The following is a 23933-nucleotide window of genomic DNA, read 5'->3' on the forward strand; positions in this document are numbered from 1 at the left end:
AAGATATTAATGATGAAAAAGAAGTCACTTCACAAAAGGAAGATGTTCTTGAAATAAAAGAAGAAAAGAACAATGATGCATTAAATGAAAACCTTTCAGAGAAACTGAAACTTCCTAAAGAGTGAAAATATGACAAAAATCACCCAAAAGAACAAATTCTTGGTGAAACCTCAAAAGGAATAACTACTAGAGCCTCACTAAAAAATAATTGCAATCATTATGCTTTTTTATCCCAACATGAACCAAAAAATATTGAAGATGCCTTAAATGAGGACTCTTGGATTATAGCTATGCAAGAGGAATTAAATCAATTCGAAAGAAGTCAAGTATGCGAACTAATACCAAAACCCAAAGATAAATCAATTATAGGAACTAAATGGGTGTTTAGAAATAAGAAGGATCAAAATGGAGTTGTTGTGAGAAATAAAGTTAGGTTAGTGGCACAAGGATATAATCAAGAAGAGAGAATTGATTACGAGGAAACTTTTGCACCTGTGGCAAGAATGGAAGCCATTAGGATGCTTTTAGCCTATGCAGCCCATAAGGATTTTTAGTTATATCAAATGGATGTGAAGAGTGCATTTTTGAATGGATATATAAACGAAGAAGTATATGTCAAACAAACACCAGGGTTTGAAAATTATAAAAATCCAAACCATGTATTCAAATTGACAAAAGCCCTTTATGGTTTAAAACAAGCTCCAAGAGCTTGGTATGAGAGATTAAGTAAATTCTTACTTAAAAATGAATTTACAATAGGAAAAGTTGATAGTACCTTATTCATTAAAACTAAAAACAAAGATTTGTTATTAGTTCTAATATATGTGGATGATATTATATTTGGAGCTACAAATAAAGATCTATGTAAAGAATTTGCCACATGTATGCAAAAAGAGTTTGAGATGAGTATGATGGGAGAATTAAATTACTTTCTTGGATTACAAATCAAACAAGCAAAAAATGGAATCTTTATAAATCAAACTAAATACATTAAAGACATGTTAAAAAAGTTTGATATGGAAGAAAGTAAACCCATAGGAACTCCTATGAGTACTTCAACTAGTCTTGACAAAGATGAAAAAGGGAAACAAGTTGATACTAAGCATTATCGAGGAATGATAGGAAGCCTACTCTATTTAACAGAAAGTAGGCTAGATATTATGTTTAGTGTATGTATGTGTGCAAGATTTCAGTCAGCCCCAAAGGAATCACATCAAACAGCAGTCAAAAGAATTCTTAGGTATCTCCTAGGTACACTTGAACTAGGTTTACGGTATCCAAAGGAATCCGGATTTGAAATGATTAGTTATTCAGATGCAGGCTTTGCTGGATGTAAAATAGATAGAAAAAGCACAAGTGGAACATGTCATTTTCTAGGACATTCTCTAGTTTCATGGTCTTCAAAGAAACAAAATTCTGTAGCATTATCCACAGCAGAAGCATAATACATTGCTGTAGGAAGTTGTTGTGCTCAAATATTATATATGAAACAACAGTTAAAAGATTTTCAAATACAATATCAAACTATCCCTATCAAATGTGACAACACAAGTGCTATTAATATTTCAAAAAATCCAGTATCACACTCAAGAACAAAACACATCGATATAAGACATCATTTCTTGAGAGATCATGTACAAAATGAAGATAAAGTACTAGAATTTGTAAATACACATGATCAATTAGCAGATATTTTTACAAAACCTTTGTCGGAAGAAAGATTCATATTTATAAGAAGAGAATTGGGCATGCTTCACAGTTGTGAAGTAATTTAGAAACTATTCTGGTTGGCAGGCGACTGCCACCAGGGTACCAGGCGACTGCCTGACTACTGTCTTTCAAAATTCCACAAAGACAGGCGCCTGCCACATTGAAGCAGGCGACTGCCTCATGGTGGGTAGGGTTTAAAACCCTATTTTAAGTCATTTTAAAACCCACCAGGCGCCTGACCATTCATTTTTTCTCTCTGAAACCCTTTGTCTCCATCACTTTCCATACACAAATCTTGCTTAAAGCATCTTGCAACCTAGTATCAAATCCTTCCTCCACACAAACACCGAGCTTAACTTAGAGGTTCTTTGATTTTCTTCTTCATCCAAACATGCCTTGATCAAAATTCGTTGGTGTTAAAGGATCTTCCTCTTCCACAAGAATAAATAACGATGAGGTGGAGAAATGGTTGGTCACTCCACACGCTAAGCACCTTTACTGAAATCAAATTGCTTCAGCTGAACCGATATTAGGTAAGGTACTCAACGTAACATTCTTCAATTGTTATTTTCCTGAAATCTTGGAACTTTTCAAGAACATTGGATGGGATAAATTTATCACCTACCAAGCTAAAGGCTATTATCCCAATGTTATGCGTATTTTTTATGCAAACATGGAGCGATGCGATAATGGAATCAAAAAAAAATTTGCTTGGGAAAGACATCCATCTAAATCACATATCTTTGGAAAAAGATTCTTCGAATTAAGTCAAGGGATTTTGAGATTCATATTGTTAAGAAGCAATGGATTATGGCTTAAGGTTTTACACCACAAGAGTTTTTGCCACTGGTTATGACTAACACTCCAGTAAACTTTGGTCATCCTCCACTTTATAAGCAGCTTAGTTTGAAAGCCCTCATTTTGCACAAGCTTATTACAAACAACATTTTACCAAGATCTGGTTCTCACGATCACATTTCGTTTCTGGATTGTTTTGTAATGTGGTGCATCCTCAAAGGGAAGAAGATGGATCTTCCAAGTTTGATCATTCAGTGGATTATCATGAAAGTTGATGCTCCCCGTGTTGTCCTACCATATATGGGAATGTTGAATATGGTTTTCGCTCATTTTAATGTTTTAACTCCATCATTCAACTTTACTAGCAAGACGTACTATGATATCTTTTCTGACACCGTTCTAAAAAAATTCTCCTCAAGGGTGGTTCCATAAAGGACATAGGAATGTCTCATCTGCACCACTACCTTCTTCATCATCTATCCACACACCTTTAGTTCAGCCTGATCCAAATACTTCGTCATGGTTTGCTCCATTCTTTAACCATTACATGACATTTAGTGATGGTATGAAATATGGCCTCAATACTTGGCAAGAGAAGGTTAAATCCATAGAAACTCATTGTTCACAAATTGATAAGCTAGTTGAAAAGATTGAGCAACAGTTGGCCAATTCCTCTAAAGGAAAATATCCTATGAGTATCAGTTCTGCTACATCCAGTGAGGATGAATCTAGAGAACAAGAAGAAGGAGAAGATGAAAGTGAACAAGAAGAAGGAGAAGATGACAATGAACAAAAGGAAGGAAATCATAAATTTGAAGAACAAGAGGAAGTGAAAATATGGAAGCCTTTGACTGATGTGCCTTTACCTATCACTTTTATGTGTTTTTATGTAATTCAAGTTTTATCGGCTAGGCTATCTTTAGTTTTCTAAAACTAGTACTTTGACTTGCAGCATTTCTTTGTTTTTGTCTCTGTTTTTTCCTTTTTAATTGATGTCCAAAGGGGGAGAAAATATTTAAGAGAAGTGAGTGCAAAAAATATGATATATAATGGTTTGTAAAACCTTTTAAATACCTTTTAAATGGATGGATGAATCTTTTACGCGTATGTATGGTTTATTCATTAATTATCTTTTGGACTTACATACATAAATTGTATCATGCTTATTGATAGGGGGAGCCATGAATATTAAAATCCTATTATTTGTGTGTGCTCTCGAATTGTCATCATCAAAAAGGGGGAGATTGTTGGCTTAATAAAACTTATAATTCTTATTTTGATGATAACAAATCAATGATATGTTTAATATGTTTCAAGTAAAATTTTTTCAGGAAAGTGATAAAGCCCAAGTGCATAAAGAAGCCTATGGATTACAAAGAATTCTTGAAGAACACAAGTATAGTTTATGGATTACAAAGAATCCTTGAAGAACACAAAGAAAAGCTTATGGATTACAAAGAGCATGAGGAATAAAATTATACTGGTGAAAAGCTCAAATAAAAGATTGAAACAACAAAGATGATGGAAGAACAAGAATGAAGATTAAAGAATTAAATTTTAGGATGTTCTTAATGTAAGTACTTCAAAGGTTAAACTCAAATATAAAGTGGTTTGAAGCTCATAGAAAATCAAAAATATATTTTTTTAAACATATATACTCTAAAAAGTTTTTTTTTTTAATAAATAAAAAGGGTTTAAGAAGGGAAGATTTTTTAAACATATTTATTTCAAAATATTTGGAAATGAATTTTAGGAATCTTTGGGAGTAATGGATGGCTTCTAAAAACATCTATAAATAGTCAAAAGCTTCAAAGGTTTAAAATAATGATCATAGAGGCAATATTGAAAGGTTTTTGAAATTAAGCAATTCTCAAAAGTTTCAGATCCAGCAATCTTCAAAGTTTAAGATCAAGCAACCTTCAAGGTTTTTAGATCAAACTATTTTTCAAAGGTTTTTAGATCAAGTGATTTTCAAATATTCAAAATTCTCAAAGGATTTAAAATTTTCTTGTGCTTAAACTTTCTGATCTCATATTGATTTATATTTTTTGAAGCAACGCTTTAAAAAAATCAGAATCTTTCATTTTCTTTGAAAAATCGTTAATTCATACTAAGCGTTGAGCTTCAAATTTCTTATATTTGAATTACTTTGGAGTATAAGTGAGCTAATCATTGTACTAATCTACTCTATTGTGAGAGTTCTCTTTTGTACACAAATTTCTTTATCATCATTCTTAAACGATTCAGAGTTGTTGAATTGTTGGACCAAACAAGGGGTTATTGTTTGGAGAGGCGAGCTCTAGCATGACAGAATGAGTGGTTGTAAATTGGTATTGTTCCACCAGGTAACGGAACTGATATAGTGGAATCCTTTGATGTTTTGCCAAAGGCGAGGACATAGGCTGTGTTGAAACCGAACCTCGTAAAAATCTTGTGTCTTTCTCTCTGCTTTACTTTATACTATTTGCTTGCTATTGTGGTATGATTTAAATGTGCAGGTTGCAGATTCTTAAGTGAGAAAGAAACAAAGGTGCTTGATATTTAGAAAGTACGTTTTGATTAATCATTTGCGCAAACCCAAAAAGGGAGTACGTTGGTTAATCTATGGAAATCTTGATCAAGTAAAGAACATACTAAGAGTTTACAAAAAAATCAACTAAAGCTCTAATATTTTTGGTTGAGTGATTGAATTACGTTGATTTCATTAATTGACTTGTGAATTTAAATTTTAGTATTTTTAAGTGTAGTTATCGTTTATATATCTTGTTTTATGGGTAATTAAAATCAATAGCTTAAAAATCATTAAAATTTAAAAAGAATCCAATTCACCCCCCCTATTGGGAAGCTATTCCTCATTTCAATATTAATAATTAATAATTTGGAAGAAGAATCACCTACCTTAAGAAGTAGTGTTGCAATGAAGCTAGAGGATTGAAAAGCTTGAATCCTCTAATATGCATGAATGTATATGAAAATAGAGATAATATTTATTTTACCTATTCATTATTGTTTCGTTTAGTTTGGAAAAGAAAACGGAATAAATATTTAAATTCCGAAGTTTGAAAAGAGTTATTTCTTATCAATTCTTTTATTATGATTCTTAGAATATTTTACATACACTACAAAAAATAAGGTTATTAGTGAAGAATCAAAATCGTTACTAAAAATCACAAAACCGTCACTAATACTATTAGTGACGGTTTTACAAGTATTAGTGACGATTTTGAAATAGTCGCCATAACTGTGTTTACTAATAATTATTAGTGATAAATTTTAAAAGCGTCACTAATAATAGAGTATTAGTGACGGATTATAACCGTCACTAAAAACCTAATATCGTCACTATAAATTCTACATTGACTTCGCTCAAAATCGTCACTAATAGTAGATAGTGACGGTTTTGAAATCATCACTAATACTAGAGTAGTAGCGACGATTTTCAAAATTGTCACTACTAGCAACTATTAGTGACGAATTTCAAATGCGTCACTAATAGTAGAGTAGTAGTGACGAATTTCAAAACTGTCACTAATAATATGCTATTAGTGACGGTTTCAAAACCATTACTAATATTTAGGCTTTAGTGACACTTTTGAAATTTGTCACTAGTAGTTGCTAGTAGTGATGGTTTTGAAATTCGTCACTATTACTCTAGTATTAGTGACGGTTTTGAAACTGTCACTAATAATTTAAAATTATTATTATTATTATTATTAATCATTAATTCCTATAAAAATATATAATTACATTTTCGCATACATAACATTAAACCATAATTACAAAAAAAAATTCATAAATTATTGAAAATTCTAATTTAAATTCGAAATTCAAATACAAATACAAATACATTATAGAAATTCAATTAAAATACAAAAATTCCATCTATTGAGATAAAAAAAATTCAAAAGTCAAATTCAAATATGAATACATTAAACAAATTCAAATTAAAATACAAAAATTTCATCTGCTCAAATAACAAAAAAAAAAACAAAAGCTGCATCCGGCTGTAGTGCATGGCATTGTGCTGATGTTGTGATAGCAGCAAACCCTACAAATTAAGAATTATAAAAAAAAAATTAGTATACAATTTTTGAACATATATCTATACATACTATAAGTATTAATGATTTGATAGCAAAATAATCAGACACTCAAACATAGTTAAAACAAATGGTACAATTTTAAATAGGTAAGTTTTATCAGTTTAGAAAAAATTTGGCAGTATTTCTCCTGTCTAGGTGTTTACAATAAACAATTCACAATAATCCAACTAGTAAGGAATTTTATAAGTGCACCTGAGCTTCATATAATAAGCATTAAATAATGTAATGTGTTCATGCATTCCATAAACAATCTATATCAGGATATAGTTCTATGAAAAAGTAGAATGTGATGGTCATGATTTACATGACTTGCTTAGGATATTTGTGTTTGTTGTCTTTCTTTTTTTGTCCTTTATATACGGATCTTGGAATAATTGTTTGTGTGAGGGGTGGGAGAGCTTTAGGTTTATGAAGAGGTTGACATCTTTAAAGTTGGCCTTGAAAAGATTGAATAGGGATTCCTTTGGTAATGTGTGCATTTGAAAGTTTAATACCCAAAGGGAGATTTGAGGATATTGATCATACAAAAGACTTGGGTAAATATCTTAAAGGATTTAGTTGGTAGGGGATTTTCTTTTAAGAATGATTTTGAGGTTTTTCTAGTGAAGGAGGAGATAAGTTGGAAATAAACAGTTGGCGTTCAACACAAGCATGTATTCCAGTAGTTCAATCTACAATTCACATAACATAATACCATCCATCAAAAAAAATTAGTCATTCAGTGCATTATGGATAGTAATTTGCAATGTTGTTCACATAAAGGATGAAATTTAATATTCGTTTAACTTTCACTCATTCTTTCAAAAATATTTTAACATTCATTTTATCATAATTATCTTTGTACATGGTTTTATTTTGGAAAAATTTTAATGAAATTTCGGCGACATGCCATCTATAAATTGGATATTTTTCCCATAAAACCTGTACCTGAAACCAGGTTGTTTTCAACAAATAAATCATTTCAAGCATGTAACAACCTAAATTTACTACCAGCATGCGATTCACAATATACTGCATCAGCCATGTAGTTGACGTTCAACACAAGCATGTATTTCAGTAGTTCAATCTACAATTCATATATTTTAATACCATTCATAAAAAAGATTTAGTCATTCTATGCATTATGGATAATAATCTACAATGATGTTCACATAAAGGATGAAGTTTAATATTCGTTTAACTTTCAGTCATCCTTTCAAAAAAAATTTAACATTCATTTTATCATAATTATCTTTGTACATGGTTTTATTTTGGGAAAATTTTAACGAAATTTTGGTAGCATGCCGTATGTAAATTGGACATTTTCCCATAAAACCTGTACCTGAAATCTAGTTGTTTTCAGCAACTAAATCATTTCAAGCATGCAACAAACCTAAATCCATTATGAGTATGCAATTCACAATATACTGCATCAGCCATGCAGTTGGCGTTCAACACAAGCATGTATTCGAGTAGTTGAATCTACAATTCATATAACATAATACCATCAATCAAAAAGATTTAGTCAATAGGTGCATTATGGATAGTAATCTACAATGTTGTTCACATAAAGGATGAAGTTTAATATTCATTTAACTTTCACTCATCCTTTCAAAAAAATTTTAATATATGCAATATTGGATTGGGGAACCAACGAGAAAAAAGCAATATAGAGAAACTGAAAAAAAATATTACCAAGATAAAAGTTAAAACACAATTCAACTAACCTTGAACCTTTGCTCACATACATGGGTCCCTATTTGTACTTCATTTCCCCACCTTATCAACAAAGTCGTATCCTATTCTAGGCACAAAATCCTAGCCTCTAATTCCACAAACCGCTTCTTCCAGGCCTTAACCTCAGCCTCAACTCTCGCCTTCGCGTACTCCAAATCCTTCATCTTATTCTTCAAATAAGCAAAAACCTCCTTCTCACCTTCACGAGAACTCCTTGAAGACCCCAATAACCTCTTGCATCCCTTCTTCCTGATCTTTTCCTTAATACTCGTTACACTGTTATCCTCTCACAAACGAATGATCATCCATTTAGTGTCTTTCTACATTTTCTTCAAGTTTTCTAATATATCTTCAAGCAAGCATTTACTAAGTGTCAACGCTTGATCAATGTTCCTATATAAGTGCGATCTTTACCAAAAGATCACTCATGAATGGAGAGCAGAATGGAGAGCTGGTGCTTAGTAAATGCTTTCTTGAAGATCAATTGGAAAACTTGAAGAAAAAGTACAAAGATGCTAAAAGGACGATTATTCATTGGCAAGAGGATAATAGAGTAATGAGTGATAGGGAAAAATGAGGAAGGATGGATATGAGAGGTTATTGGGGCCTTTGATGAGTTCTCGTGAAGGTGAGAAGGAGGTTGTTGCTTATCTGAAGAATAAGATGAAGAATTTGGAGTGTGTGAAGGCGAGAGCCGAGGCTGAGGTTAAGGCTTTATATATATATATATATATATATATATATAAGTAAGCTTTGAAACACTATGATCTCTTTAAATAGATATACACACACATACATACATCCATACATATCTATTTCCTTTGTAGTTTTAATTGAAACAACATGCGAAAAAAAATTGAACAATATAGTACAGTACAACATTATTAATAAATTGATTGCATATCTCAAGCACTAACATTATTTTAGCATAAAAATCCCTAGAAACAAGGGATAACTATACATATGCAATTATAAATTCATATCAGACTGCCCATGAGAGACATCCATCCCAAGAATTAAGGTAGGAACCTTAGACACCATGGGTATAGAGGGTGAATGTTCAATTGAGGGTTCTCTACAAATACATCGAATGGAGGTTCAATGAGCTAAAAAACACATGACAAAGAACCTCCATCAATCTTGACTCTTATATTGTAGAAAACATAATAATAAAACTTACAATTCATTTCATTTCTCCACATTTGATTAGATCTCTCACAAGACCACGGATATCACGTCGAGCTGAGAAATTTACAATAGCCCAACATTCAATCTTTATTGGCTCCACAAGTTTCTAAAAAAAAGCACAAAGAATATTTGGATTTCAGTTGAACTAAGATCCTAATATGACAGAACATAAGGAGAAGCACCTTATTGTTGCGAGAAGGAGCCACTTGCAGCATCTTGACGAGATTGAAGCATCGTCTATTTCGAGTTGTGCTTGCATGTTCATCATGGATGCCATCTGGGCCTCAAAGTAGGAGACCTTCTATTTCAATTGATGGTTCTCCATTTCCATCATCTGCATCTGGAGAACCATCTCCTCCTTTTAAGACTAGACTTCCCCACGCGCTCGGTCAAGCTCAGTATGAGACGCCGATGTGGCCACTGAAGATGATGTTGTTGGGGCAATGTATCTACTTCCAAGACCTCTCACCTAGCCCCCCTGGTTCCCTAAGCACTTGAGCGGAGATCTCATAATCTATCATTGGCTGACTCCCTTATGAAACAAGTGCATCCCTCAGCTCAAGCATCTTCGTCTATTTCCAGCAATGAAAATGATAAAAATGAATAAATGGTGTATCCAACTACGACGTTTTGAATAAAATAATGAACCAAATAATATATTTGACTTACATGTTTGCTTTACACAACCTAGCACCACTCTCACAATCGCTTTTGGTGTGTTCTCTAATAAAGATCCAACATCGGCTCCTCTACGCCAGTCTCAGGACCACGCTACATTATCATATAAAACATCATTAATATTAATTCAACGATTTAAACATAAATAATACTCATCAAGTAATGTTCATATAGTTTTATAGTAATTAACATTTGATGATTGATGAATAACCTCGAACCACCGCAATGCGTAGTATCTAGTTTGCTGCGGCTCTCAGTATTCTTCTCACATAGAGTCTACAAAACAAATGTAATGACTTTCTATTAGGCACATCAATATGAAAAAAGTAGTTATTATAATACAAACACATCACCTGATAGTGTGGATCAATAAAATGGCGACACACCACCTCCCAATCCTCTTGGGATATCCCATCGAATAGGCGCGCTTTTGCTTGATCTCCCATTGCCCTAAAATGGTTGCACATTTTGGCCCGATAGGTCTTAAATTTGTTGCACGGCTGCATGTCGACCACCCTTTTAACATGGGCTACCTCTAGAATGTCCATATCGAACTCCTCCTACATATGAAATACATTTAGAATGTTAGACAGTTATTTGGCTAGTATATTAAAAGTAAAAGTGAAAAAAAAAAATGGTTTGGGATTACTTACCAATATGCGCCTATAAAGAACCACGCGCTGCGCCTCGGTCACCTGCGTCTAAATGAAGGTGGTGACTGGAGCATATTGTCGGCATATAATGTTGAGCTCCCGTGTCCAACCTTTGCACCATTTGCTGCCACACGGGGCGGTGAAACTTGGAGGAATGTCGATCCAAATCTGCACCCCAGCACTGTCTAGGTGCTTCTTCAGCTCCATGTTCTTTGCTATACCACGGCCTGATCTCATCGTCTGTGTCATCGAGGTCAATGCTAAAAGAAGAGTTAGAGAACAATATTTTAATCATACACATGTACGACCATCAATAGTTTTATTCTAAACCAATTACTCGTAACCTTACCAACACTATTCATTATGGTGGGCAACTCACCTTGAGTTTGATCCCCGGATGATGGATCAATGTCTGGCCAGGGTCTCGAGGGCTAATATGGTGATGGTTCCACATGAGGACCGACATCCTCTGTCGGTCTCGAGGACATCGGATCATCCTCAGGTGACGATGTAGGCGACACCCTGGACTGAACTCGGTCATGACGACCTCTTGGTGCCATGTCTGCCAAATATTACACAAGTACATATAAGAAGATTTGATATAAGATGGATGCATAATAAATATATTTTTAGTTTTTTACACATGTTAGATACATAGTGACGACATAGTATGCTTACCCCCTATACGTCCTCAACATCGGTATCATCCTCACTTTTTAGAGTGTCTTCCTCTTCACTACAGTACGCGACCACAATTTCATCTTCCCTATCAGTTTCATCATCGTCGATGAAGTCAACGTGTGTAGAAGGTTCAATTCTAATGTCAGTAGTCCCTACGTGTTTTGTCGTGGCACCAACCTTATTCAATGGTATAGGATCGGCTCCTTCCTCAACAACATTGAAAGTAGATTGCGTTGCTACACTAACAAATGGCTGATCTTCTTGGAAAGCATCATTTCTGAAACTCTTCTCGCTATCCACGACTTCTTCAATATCATACGAACTTCAAGGAGGAATTTTTTGTGCCACATGCCATTCACCCTTCAATTTTGTGTCCTTAAGGTAGAACACTTGTTTTGTCTGCATTACTAGCACAAAAGGGTCATTTTGATACCATGTTTTGCTAAAATTGGTACTAGTAAAGTAGGCATTCATGTTTATCCCACTCTTTTTATTGCTAATATCCCACTAGGTACACTTGAACATGTGGACAAGTCTGTTGGCTCCATAGTGAAGCTCTAGAATGTCATCCAAGACACCAAAGTAGTCAATTTCTTCATCTCCTTCTGTGCCTAGCACCGCAACCCCACAATTTTGGGTTCTTTTATGCAGTTTGAGGGACTTCGTATGAAATCGTAAGTTGTTGACAATGCAACCGTTGTAGCGGTTAACTCATTGACCGAGGTCACATGCCAACACGTACAAATCTTTACTTGTCATTGGTTCTTTATTATAATACATGACTTTCATATATTAATTACAAACAAGTTTAGATGAGTAAACTGTCAATATTGAAAATGTACATTACTTAGAAATTGCATAAAATTTGTTACTTACATGACTCCCAAACCAATTGACAAATTCCTTCTTATGTCTTTCATCAACATTCTTTTCATTTTGGGCCAAAAGTTCAACTTTATGTTCGCTATATGCAAGAATATTACAGGTTAATGTCAACTAAGTATATATATATATATATATGTGTGTGTGTGTGTGTGTGTGTGTGTGTGTGTGTGCATATGTAAATACAATTCAAAGTAAGGTGTTTGGAACCACGTACTTGATATATTGAACAATTTCATCACAATTATTGAGGACGTAAAAATGTGCCTTTCGTAGGTCATCTATATCAATGAAATCGTAAATCCGTGCACCGAACAGCCAAGCATTATCTTGAAATATAGAGTTCCTCGGTTCTTCATCTTTGGCATTAGTAGCATGAATGTCTGCATTTCGCTCCTCACGAGTGAACCTTGTCTCAATATCATGTAGATACATTGAGCAAAATGCAAGACATTCACTATCAATGTATACCTCAATGATTGAACCTTCTGATTGTGCCTTATTACGTACATAACCCTTCAAAGTGGACAAGAACTTGTGCATTTTACATAGCATTAATGACTTCTACATACAGAGAAAGCAAGGAAATCACATGAACATTGTAGAAGGACTTTATAATTTACCTCTCAATAGGATACATCCACCAATATTGCACCTGTCCACCAATTATGGCCTCCCTTAGTAAATGGAAGGTTAGATGGATCATCACATCAAAGAATGCTGGCAAAAATATTTTCTCCAACTTGCATAGTATTATCAGGATGTCCTCCTCTAGCCATGAAAATACGTTTACTCTTAATTTTTTGGAGCACAATTGTCAGAAAAAGATCCCCAGCTCAATTAGCACTGAGCGAACATCTTCAATCAAGTGTCCATGAAGCAAAATAGGTAGAACCCATTGCACAAGGACATGACAGTCATGACTTTCCATTCCTAGCATCCTCCTTTCCTTCGTGCTTATGCATCGATCAATGTTCAATGCGTATCCATCAGGGAACTTCCATGATTTCAACCATTCAAAGAATTTATTCTCCATATCCTTTGAAAAAGTGTAACAAGGTGATGGCATGAGAAGTTTGTCCCCATCATGAATCAAATGCAACTCAGGTCGTATTCCTATATCTTCCATATCCTAACGAGCATTTGTGATGTCCTTTGTCTTCCCATATATATCCAGCAATGTAAAAATGACATTCTCACAAATGTTCTTCTTGATGTGCATGACGTCTAAGTTTTGGCATAGTGGAAGATCTTTCCAGTATGACAACTTGAAGAAGATGTTTCCCTTTATCCAATTCAACTGCCACTTTGTAAGAACCCAAACTGTGATAACGGATTAATTATGTAAAATAGGGGTAAAAAATGGAATTCTGCAGACTTCATCAATAAGGCCATAATTCGTCGACGAAATTCAGAGGTTCGTCGATGAAGAAAATTCGAGAGGTTTGGAAAAATTTAAATATCAGGGTTCGTCGACGAAATCGCTGTCTCATCGACGAAATCCCTGAAAACCTCGTCAATGAGGACACCAATTCGTCAATGAAATCCTCCAGGTCAAAGGTCTTTATAAGGATATTTTTAGCTTGCTTCATTGTTAAGTTTTGGAAAAGCTCTCTCTCTCTCTCTAGAACTCTCCCTCCACTCTCTCTCTCTAGTTTTGGTTGCCGATCATTGCCCGGTTTGTGGATCCAAGGTTATTGCAAGAATTAGTGAAGGATTCTCTACGTTTCTAGTGGATTGGAATCTCGATTCGAGCGTTTTCGAGTTTCGGGCTAAAATCAAGGCAAGGCTCGATTTTTGTTTCTGATTTGGTATATGTATAGTAGTACAGATTGTAAGTATGTTTTGTACTATGGTTTGTAGGTTTCGGGATCTCAGTTCATAGTTTTAAGGACCATAGAGTTTGTAGTTGGTTTTCGGGTTAAGGTAAGGGGATTCAGTTTATATCAGTAAATTTTTTAAATCAGGATTGGTAAGCCTGTAGGCTACGATCATATGTATGTTTTGGCTACTTATTTGGGGAAATCCATCGGGTAAAAATGCGGGATTTTTAGGTTACAATTTTCAGGAAAATTGGGGATTTCGGGTATTATCTCTATTTTTTTTTGGAAATCTGTTGATTGTGTTAAAACTGTATTACTGAGGTGATCGTAATCCATATTTGCATAAAATGTATACTTAAAATTGTAAATGATATGATTTTCCGTAAACCAAATAAGTGTGGTATGTATGAATGTATGTATTTGTAAAATAGCTATGTAGTGGCTAATTACCGTACGCTGAAATGTATAGGGACGTGAGTTCCAAAATGATTCTAGGTTTTGTGAAATTGGCTAATGGCAGCTAATTACAATATGCCGAAACAACTTTGTGGCGCCTAATTACCGTACGCTGTGCTATGGATCGGTTAACTACCGTAGGCAAGAGTGTCCGCTCTATATCCGAGGGTTTGAAATTTCACCAGTCTAATTCAGGTTGGTCACCGAAGTGGTGTGAGCTATATGCTACATCGTATGAAGCAATGGATTCACTGTGGGCCTAAGTCATCGCAGCGTAGTTTTGCATGTGGCAATGTAATCGTGGTGAGACTAGGTGACCTTGTGCAGTTGCCTATGTAGCAATGTAATCACTAATGGGCCTGAGTCGTAGATCCTCGTAGTTGCATGTGTAGTAATGTAATCGCTGTGAGACTAGGTGACCTAGTGTAGTTGTGTATGAGGCAATGGATTCACCATTGGGCCTTGATCATCACAACGTAGTTGCATATGTAGCAATGTAATCACTGTGAGACGAGGTGACCTGGTGTAGTTGTGAACTAGAGTGACGACACTGACCATATGTATGTATGTATGTATGTTTTGGGTATCGTATGAACTGGAATGGTTTTCTGAAAATACTAGAACTGTATGGAATTGTATGAAATTGTACGAATTGTTTCAAACTGTATCGTTTGTATAGTGTTATGAAGTATGTAAAATGACACTAGTATGCTACACACTAATATAAACTATTTTCTTCCTTACTGAGAGGTGTCTCACCCCGAATGTACGTACAATATTTTCAGGGCTTTCAGATAGCGGTAAGTAGCATCCTTGCGTCAGGAAGCAAGGGGTGTCGTAGCTACTGCTAGTACCTTTTAGGTACGATTTTTGGTATCCAGGTTGTCGAGATGGTTTTTGTAGACACCTGGGGTATATTTGTATTATGGGAATGTATATCCTAGCTCCTGTAGACTCTGGTATGATACTGGTTATGTATAAAAGACCGTTTTTCGCTGCATATGTTAGATGAGTATGGATATTTGTATGTATGTATGTGGGTGTTCGTTCACCTTACGGGGTCGGACTCGCTTTGGTATTGTATCATGTTTATTTTAAATTAATATAGAGATAGGTTAGATTACTAAATTCACACCTGGGACCCACCTGCAGGTTTGAGGCGTGACAGCTTGGTATCAGAGCTAACCAGGTTGTTAGGTCTTGTAGACTTGGCTAGGAGTATTGATGTGTTCATACCAAAGTATAGGATGTAGGAAATGGGTAGTATTGGTTGAGGGTTGTTCTGTTGCTAGACCAGGATTTGTCGGCGGTATTCTGTGTTTTTCCTAGGATGACGATTCCAGTGAAGGCAGGACAGACCATTGAGGACTTTCGTGTTGGGGTGACGGGACAGGCTTATACCTGGGAGAGTAATAGTTGATATGATTAGGTATATGATTGTGTTAATTGTGTACGATATAGGAATTCTAATCGATTCTTATTTTGTTTTCAGAATGGAGCCCAAGGATAATAACTTGGAAAGTGGCTCTGAGGAGACAGCAAGCGATGAGTCTCCTTCTGTTTCTCGTGGTTTGGTGAGACAGGTGATCCGAGAGATTGGGTGAAGTGTTAGGAGGCGCGAGAGCTCTCCTACTTATGCGGGGTGTACCATCGAGAGGTTCACACGCATGTACCCTCCGAAATTTACGGGAGGACCTGATCCAATAGTGGCGGAGGACTGGGTCAAAAATACTGAGAGGATTTTGGAAGTTCTCCACTGCACTGAGAAGTAGAAGGTTTTGTATGCCACCTTCCAGTTGACTAAGGAGGCAGGGCGATGGTGGATAGCAGTGAACCTGCTGGAGAGGCAGAGGGCTGGTCTATCTAGTATGACATGGGGTAATTTTAAGGAAGTATTTTTTGAGAGATACTTTCCGATCTCCACTCAGGATGCGAAGGCCGATGAGTTTTCGGGCCTAACACAAGGAAATTTGATGGTGCAAAGGTATGCTTCTAAATATATCGAGTTATCTCGATTTGCACTGTACTTGGTTCCAAATGAGCACGAGAAGGCTCGAAGGTTCGAGAGGGGTCTAAGGAAAGACATCCGCCGTCTTGTAGGGATGCTGCAGATCCGTGAGTTCTCTATCTTGGTGGATAAAGCCACCATAGTTGAGACCGACCTTCGGGGAGATGAGGTAGTGCAGGTTCAGGGGAAGAGGCTAGTATCTTCTGGTCCTCAGAGCGGTCCTCGGCAGAGTCAGTGGAAGAAGAAGAAGAATTACAGCTCTGGTTATCAGCAAAACACCGAACGGCTGAGTTCTTAGGGGGATCCATCCTCCGCACCATGCACCAAGTGCCATAAATGGCACGATGGAAAGTGTCGGCCATTCTGGGGTGTTTACTACAACTGTGGCAAGTTGGGCCACATGGCGAAGAGCTGCCAGGAACCGAGGAAGGATATGCCTACACAAAGCCAGAACCGTGGGAGTAATCAGATGCCTCAAGGGAACTACCAGGAAACCACGGCTCTGGCATGAGTATATTCACTTACTCCAGCAGATGCGGAACATGCTAGGAACATGGTGATAGGTACCATGTTATTTCTTTCGAATAGAGCTATTGTTTTTTTTATTCAGGGGTAGCCCATTCGTTCATATCTGCTAGTTTTGTGAAATTGTGTGGGGTTGAAACCAGCGTGATGAATGAGATGTTGTCTGTAACTACGTCGACTGGGAGTGTAATGATTTGTAATAAGATGTTAGGAAACTGCCCAGTTGTGATTCAGGAGAGACTGCTACAGCCGAATTTTGTAGTATATGACATGTCGGGTTTCGACGTCATACTGGGAATGGATTGGTTATTCTCCAGTTATGCAGTGATTGACTGTCGGAAGAAGATAGTAGTGTTCAAACCTCCTAGGGAGCAAGAGTATGAGTTTGTGGGATCTTGTGTGCGTTTGACGCCACAGATTCTGTTGGCGCTACAGGCAAGGAGGTTACTCTTGGATGGTTGTTAAGGGTACCTAGCCTACATGAAGGAACCACCGCGGGACTAATTGAGACTCGAGGACGTTCGGGTGGTCAACGAGTTTTTGGATGTGTTTCCAGAGGAATTACCCGGTTTACCTCCAGATCATAAGGTGGAGTTTGCGATAGAGTTGCTGCCTGGCAAGGCACCAATCTCTAGAGCTCCGTACCGGATGGCTCCAACAGAACTTTGGGAGTTGAAGGAGCAGTTGCAGGAATTACTGGACAAGGGATTCATTCGACCTAGTGTTTCACCCTGAGGAGCTCCAGTATTGTTTGTGAAGAAGAAGGACGGGTCGATGCGTATGTGTATTGACTATTTTGAGATTAATAAAGTGACGGTGAAGAACTGTTACCCTTTGCCTCTTATAGATGATCTTTTTGACCAGCTGCAGGGAACGCAAGTCTTTTCAAAGATCGACTTACGGTCAGGGTATCATTAGGTGAGGGTTAGATCTGAGGATATGACCACTACAAGTAGCAAAAACTGCTTTCCAAACCAGATATGACCACTACGAGTTTTTAGTCATGCCTTTTGGGTTGACGAATGCACCGATGGTGTTCATGGATATGATGAACAGGGTTTTTCATGAGTACCTAGATCGATTCGTAGTGGTATTCATTAACGACATTCTGGTATACTCGAGGAGTACAGAAGAGCATGTAGAACATTTGAGGTTAGTGTTACAAATTCTACGGAAGAAGAAGTTGTATGCTAAGCTGAAAAAGTGTGAGCTCTAGTTGAATCAGATCACGTTCTTAGGCCATGTGGTTTCTAGGGGCGGTATTTCCGTTGATCACAGTAAGATTGAAGTTGTGGTCGACTGGGCTAGACCAAAGAGTGTGTAGGCGGTTCAGAGTTTTCTGGGACTGGCGGTTTACTATCGTCGGTTTGTGGAGGGATTCTCTAAATTGTCTAGACCTCTAACACGATTAACTAAGAAGGGGGTGAAGTTTGACTAGACTAGTGGTTGCGAGCAGTGCTTTCTCGAGTTGAAGCACCGACTGGTTACTACTCCAGTGTTGACCATTCTTTCGTGGAATGGGGACTTTGTGATGCGACGCGTCTATGAAAGGTTTAGGCTGTGTACTTATGCAACAGGGTAAGGTGGTAGCTTATGCTTCTCGACAACTTAAGGAGAATGAGAAAAATTACCCTATGCATGACTTAGAGTTAGCTGCTATTGTTTATGCACTAAAGATCTAGTGACACTATCTGTACAGTGTTCAGTGCGAGATTTTCACTGACCACAAGAGCCTCAGGTACTTTTTCATGCAAAAGGAGTTGAATATGAGGCAGAGGAAGTAGTTAGATTTTATTAAGGACTACGATAGCATGATCAGTTAACATCTGGGAAAGGCTAATGTGGTAGCTAATGCATTGAGTTAGAAGTCAGAACATGTAGCAGTAACTGTAGTGGTAGCTCAGCATCATGTTAGACGAGATCTGGAAAGCCTTGGCGTGGAGTTGGTATCTGGTGATCATCACGCTTTCATTGCTAGCTTGGTGATCCGACTGACCTTGTTTGAGCGTATTAAAGCTGCGCAGGCTAATGATGCATAGTTAACTGGGATTGTGGAGAAGATGCAGCAGGGTTTGGCTGCGGACTTTCACATCTCTGACAGAGGTGTGTTGAGATTTTCGACCCGGGTATGTGTTCCAAATGATGATGAGAACAGAAGGACAATTCTGGAGGAAGCGTATTGTTCTCTGTATACGGTACATCCGGCTAGTACGAAGATGTATCGAGATTTGCGTGAGTCCTTCTGGTGGAGTGGTATGAAGAGGGACCCTGCTGGACTTTGTGGAGCAATGTCTGACGTGTCAGCAAGTGAAAGCTCAACATCAAAGGCCGGCAGCGTCGTTGCACCCTTTGCCTATTCCAGTATGGAAGTGGGAGCACATTTCCATGGACTTTGTTGCCAAATTTCCGCCAACGCTTCACGGGCAGAATGCTATTTGGGTAATTATGGACAGGTTAACGAAATCTGCTCACTTTGTATCAATGAAGGTTAGCTACCCTTTGAGTAGGCTAACTGATATGTACGTACATGAGATTGTGAGAATGCACGGAGTGCCGGTGTCTATTGTTTTCCATCGGGATCCGAGGTTTACTTCCCGAATTTGGAAAAGTTTACAGGAAGCATTGGGGACGAAGCTTACATTCAATATAACGTTCCACCCCTAAACTGATGGACAGTCGGAGAGGACAATACAGATCTTGGAGGATACATTATAGGCTTGTGTATTGGACTTCGGTGGTAGCTGATTTCAGTTTCTACCACTAGTAGAGTTTGCTTATAACAATAGTTTCCAGGCTAGTATAGGGATGGCCCCATTCGAGGCTTTGTATGGTCGGAGGTGTCTATCTCCTTTGTTTTGGGATGAGGTCGGTGAACGTCAGGTTTTAGGACCTGAACTCATGCAGCAGGCGTCTAAGAAGGTAGGTTTGATCTGGGAAAGGATTAGATCGGCTCAGAGTTGGCAGAAGAGTTACGCGGATGTTCGTCGCCGTGAGTTGGAGTTCGAGGTGGGGGGTAAGGTATTCCTTAGAATCGCTCCAATAAAGGGAGTGATGAGATTCAGAAGGAAGGGCAAGTTGAGCCCGAGGTATATCATTCCATTCGAGGTCATTGAGCGAGTGGGTCCAGTAGCCTATAGAGTTGCACAACCCCCAGCACTCTCGAGGGTCCATGATGTGTTTCACGTATCCATGTTGAGGAGGTACGTGTTGGATCCTTCATATGTTCTTAGTTATGATGAGTTGGAAATTGGGGATACTTTAGCATATAAGGAGATACCTGTTCAGGTTCTGGACCGTAAAGTTCAGAAGCTTTGTACCAAAGAAATACCATTGGTGAAGGTATTATGGCAAAACCACGAGGTTGAGGAAGCTTCTTGGGAACTGGAAACGGAAATACGTCGGAAGTAACCGCAGTTTTTCTGAGTAGTGCTTGGATAGCAGGGTGGTATAAGTATATATGTATGTATGTAAATCTCTGTTATCATATTATATTTAGTGGTTAGTCTCTAGGAGAGTCATGTGGTATTGTAAGCTCCCGAGACCGTGTATGTATGTAACCATGGTATTCCTCCGCCATAAGTGAGGGAATGTATGTATGTATCATAACAGGGCTGCGTATAAATGGTTGCCGTATTCTCTAGAGCATCTATGTATGTATCGTAATGGGGCTGCGTATAAATAGGCGCCGTATTCTCTAGAGCATGTATGTATGTATCGTAACAGGGCTGCGTATAAATGGCCACCATATTCTCTAGATTGAGTATGTATGTATCGTAGAGGGACTACGTATAGATAGTCACTGTTTCACCTCAGAGTAGGTATGTATGCAGTAGTATGAATGTGCATGTAAAGAGAGATTGCAAATTTCGAGGACGAAATTTTTGTAAGGAGGGGAGGTTGTAAGAACCCAAACTGTGATAACGGGTTAATTATGTAAAAGATGGGTAAAAAATGGAATTCTGCAGACTTCATTGATGAGGCCATAATTCGTCGACAAAGGTAGAAGGCTTTTCGTCGATGAAATTCAGAGGTTCGTAGACGAAGAAAAGCTAAGAGATTTGGAAAAATTTAAATATCAGGGTTCGTCGACGAAATCCATGAAGACCTCGTCGATGAGGACACCAATTCGTTGACGAAATCCTCTGGGTCAAAGGTCTTTATAAGGATATTTTTAGCTTGCTTCATTGTTAAGTTTTGGAAAAGCTCTCTCTCTCTCTCTAGAACTCTCCCTTCATTCTCTCTCTCTAGTTTTGGTTGTCGATCATTGCTCGGTTCGTGGATCCAAGGTTACTGCGAGAATCAGTGAAGGATTCTCTACGTTTCTAGTGGATCGGAATCTCGATTCGAGCATTTTCAGGTTTCGGGTTAAAATCGAGGTAAGGCTCGATTTTTCATTTCTGATTCTATATATGTATAGTAGTACAAATTGTAAGTATGTTTTGTACTATGGTTTGTAGGTTTTGGGTTCTCGGTTCGTAGTTTTGAGGACCGTAGAGTTCGTAGTTGGTTTTCGGGTTAAGGTAAGGGGATTCTGTTTATATTAGTCCATTTTTGAAATCAGGATCGGTAAGCCTATAAGATATGATCATATGTATGTTTTGGCTACTTATTTGGGGAAATCTATCGGGTAAAAATGCAGGATTTTTGGGTTACAGTTTTCGGGAAAATTGGGGATTTCAGGTATGATCTCTATTTTGTTTGGAAATCTGTTGATTGTGTTAAAACTATATTGTTGAGGTGACCGTAATCCATATTTGCATAAACCGTATACTTGAAATTGTAAATGATATGATTTACCGTAAACCAAATAAGTGTGGTATGTATGAATGTGTGAAATTGTTCTACGTATTTGTAAAACAGCTATATGGCGGCTAATTACCATACGTTGAAATGTATAGGGATGTTAGTTCCAAAATGATTCCAGGTTTTGTGAAATCGGCTAGTGGCAGCTAATTACCGTATGCCGAAATAGCTATGTGGCGGCTAATTACTGTACGCTGTGCCATGGATCAGTTAACTACCGTAGGCAAGAGTGTCCGGCTCTATATCCGAGAGTGTGAAATATCACCAGTCTAATTTAGGTTTGTCACTGAAGTGGTGTGAGCTATATACTATATCATATGAAGCAATGGATTCACTGTGGGCCTAAGTCGACGCAACGTAGTTTTGCATGTGGCAATGTAATCGTGGTGAGACTAGGTGAGCATGTGTACTTGCGTATGTAGCAATGTAATCACTAATGGGCCTGAGTCGTAGATCGTCGTAGTTGCATGTGTAGTAATGTAATCGTTGTGAGACTAGGTGACCTAGTGTAGTTGCGTATGAGGCAATGGATTCACCATTGGGCCTTGATCATCGCAGCGTAGTTGTGTATGTAGCAATGTAATCACTGTGAGACGAGGTGACCTGGTGTAGTTGCGAACTAGTATGACGACATTGACCGTATGTATGTATGTATGTATGTTTTGGGTATCGTATGAACTGGAATGGTTTCTGAAAATATTGGAACTGTATGGAATTGTATGAAACTGTACAAATTGTTTCAAACTGTATCGTATGTATAATGTTATGAATTATGTAAAATGACACTGGTATGCCATACACTGATATAAACTATTTTCTTCCTTACTGAGAGGTGTCTCACCCCGAATGTACGTACAATATTTTCAGGGCTTTCAAGTAGCGGTAAGTAGCATCCTAGCATCGGGAAGCAAGGGGTGTCGTAGCTACTGCTAGTACCTTTTAGGTACGAGTTTTGGTATCCAAGTTGCCGGGATGGTTTTTGTAGACATGTGGGGTATATTTGTATTATGGGAATGTATATCCTAGCTCATGTAGACTCTGGTATGATACTAGTTATGTATAAAAGACCATTTTCTGCTGCGTATGTTGGATAAGTATGGATGTTTGTATATATGTATGTGGGCGTCCATTCACCTTACGGGGTCGGAATCTCTTTGGTATTGTATCATGTATGTTTTAAATTGATACAGAGACAAGTTATGTTACTAAATTCACACCTGGGACCCACCTGTGGGTTCGGGGCGTGACACACTCAGCAAGTTTCCTTTTTCTACTACTCGGTGGTTTCCGAAATTTCACATCTGCAATCAACCTGAGCTGGTTTAATATCTCTTTCCCACTTACTCGGTTTTTCTACAACCTTTATTCAGGTTTTCCATTAAAGCTTCTAACACCACGATTTCTCTAAGGATGTCCATGTTGTAGAAAATGACGATGACATATAAAGCATAACTTGCATCCATGCTTCAAGGCATGCTAAGTAACCTTTTGTACTCCAACCCGATAGGTTGCTGTAAGTGGGGAAATCATTAATTGTCCACAATAGCTCAATATGCATCCAAAATTTTGTCCCCGTTTCTACATCGAATGTCTCCACTCCTTTTTCTCATAGTTCTTTCAACTCGTTAATTAACGGACATAGGTAAACATCAATATCATTACCAGGTTCCCTCGGTCCGAGAATAAGTAGAGACATATAAATGAAGGGTTCTTTCATAAATTTCCATGGCGGCATTTTGTATGACATCATCATAACTGGGCACATGCTATATGGGTTGTTTATGTTACTGAAAGGATTGAACCCATCTGAAGCAAGGTCAAGTCTGATGTTGCGAGGATCACTAGCAAATCACGAATGCATTTTATCAAACTCAGCCCAAGTTTCAGAGTCTGCTGGATGGCTAAGGGT

The sequence above is a fragment of the Malania oleifera genome, chromosome 8, assembly GCF_029873635.1.
Source record: "Malania oleifera isolate guangnan ecotype guangnan chromosome 8, ASM2987363v1, whole genome shotgun sequence".
Lineage (NCBI taxonomy): Eukaryota > Viridiplantae > Streptophyta > Magnoliopsida > Santalales > Ximeniaceae > Malania > Malania oleifera.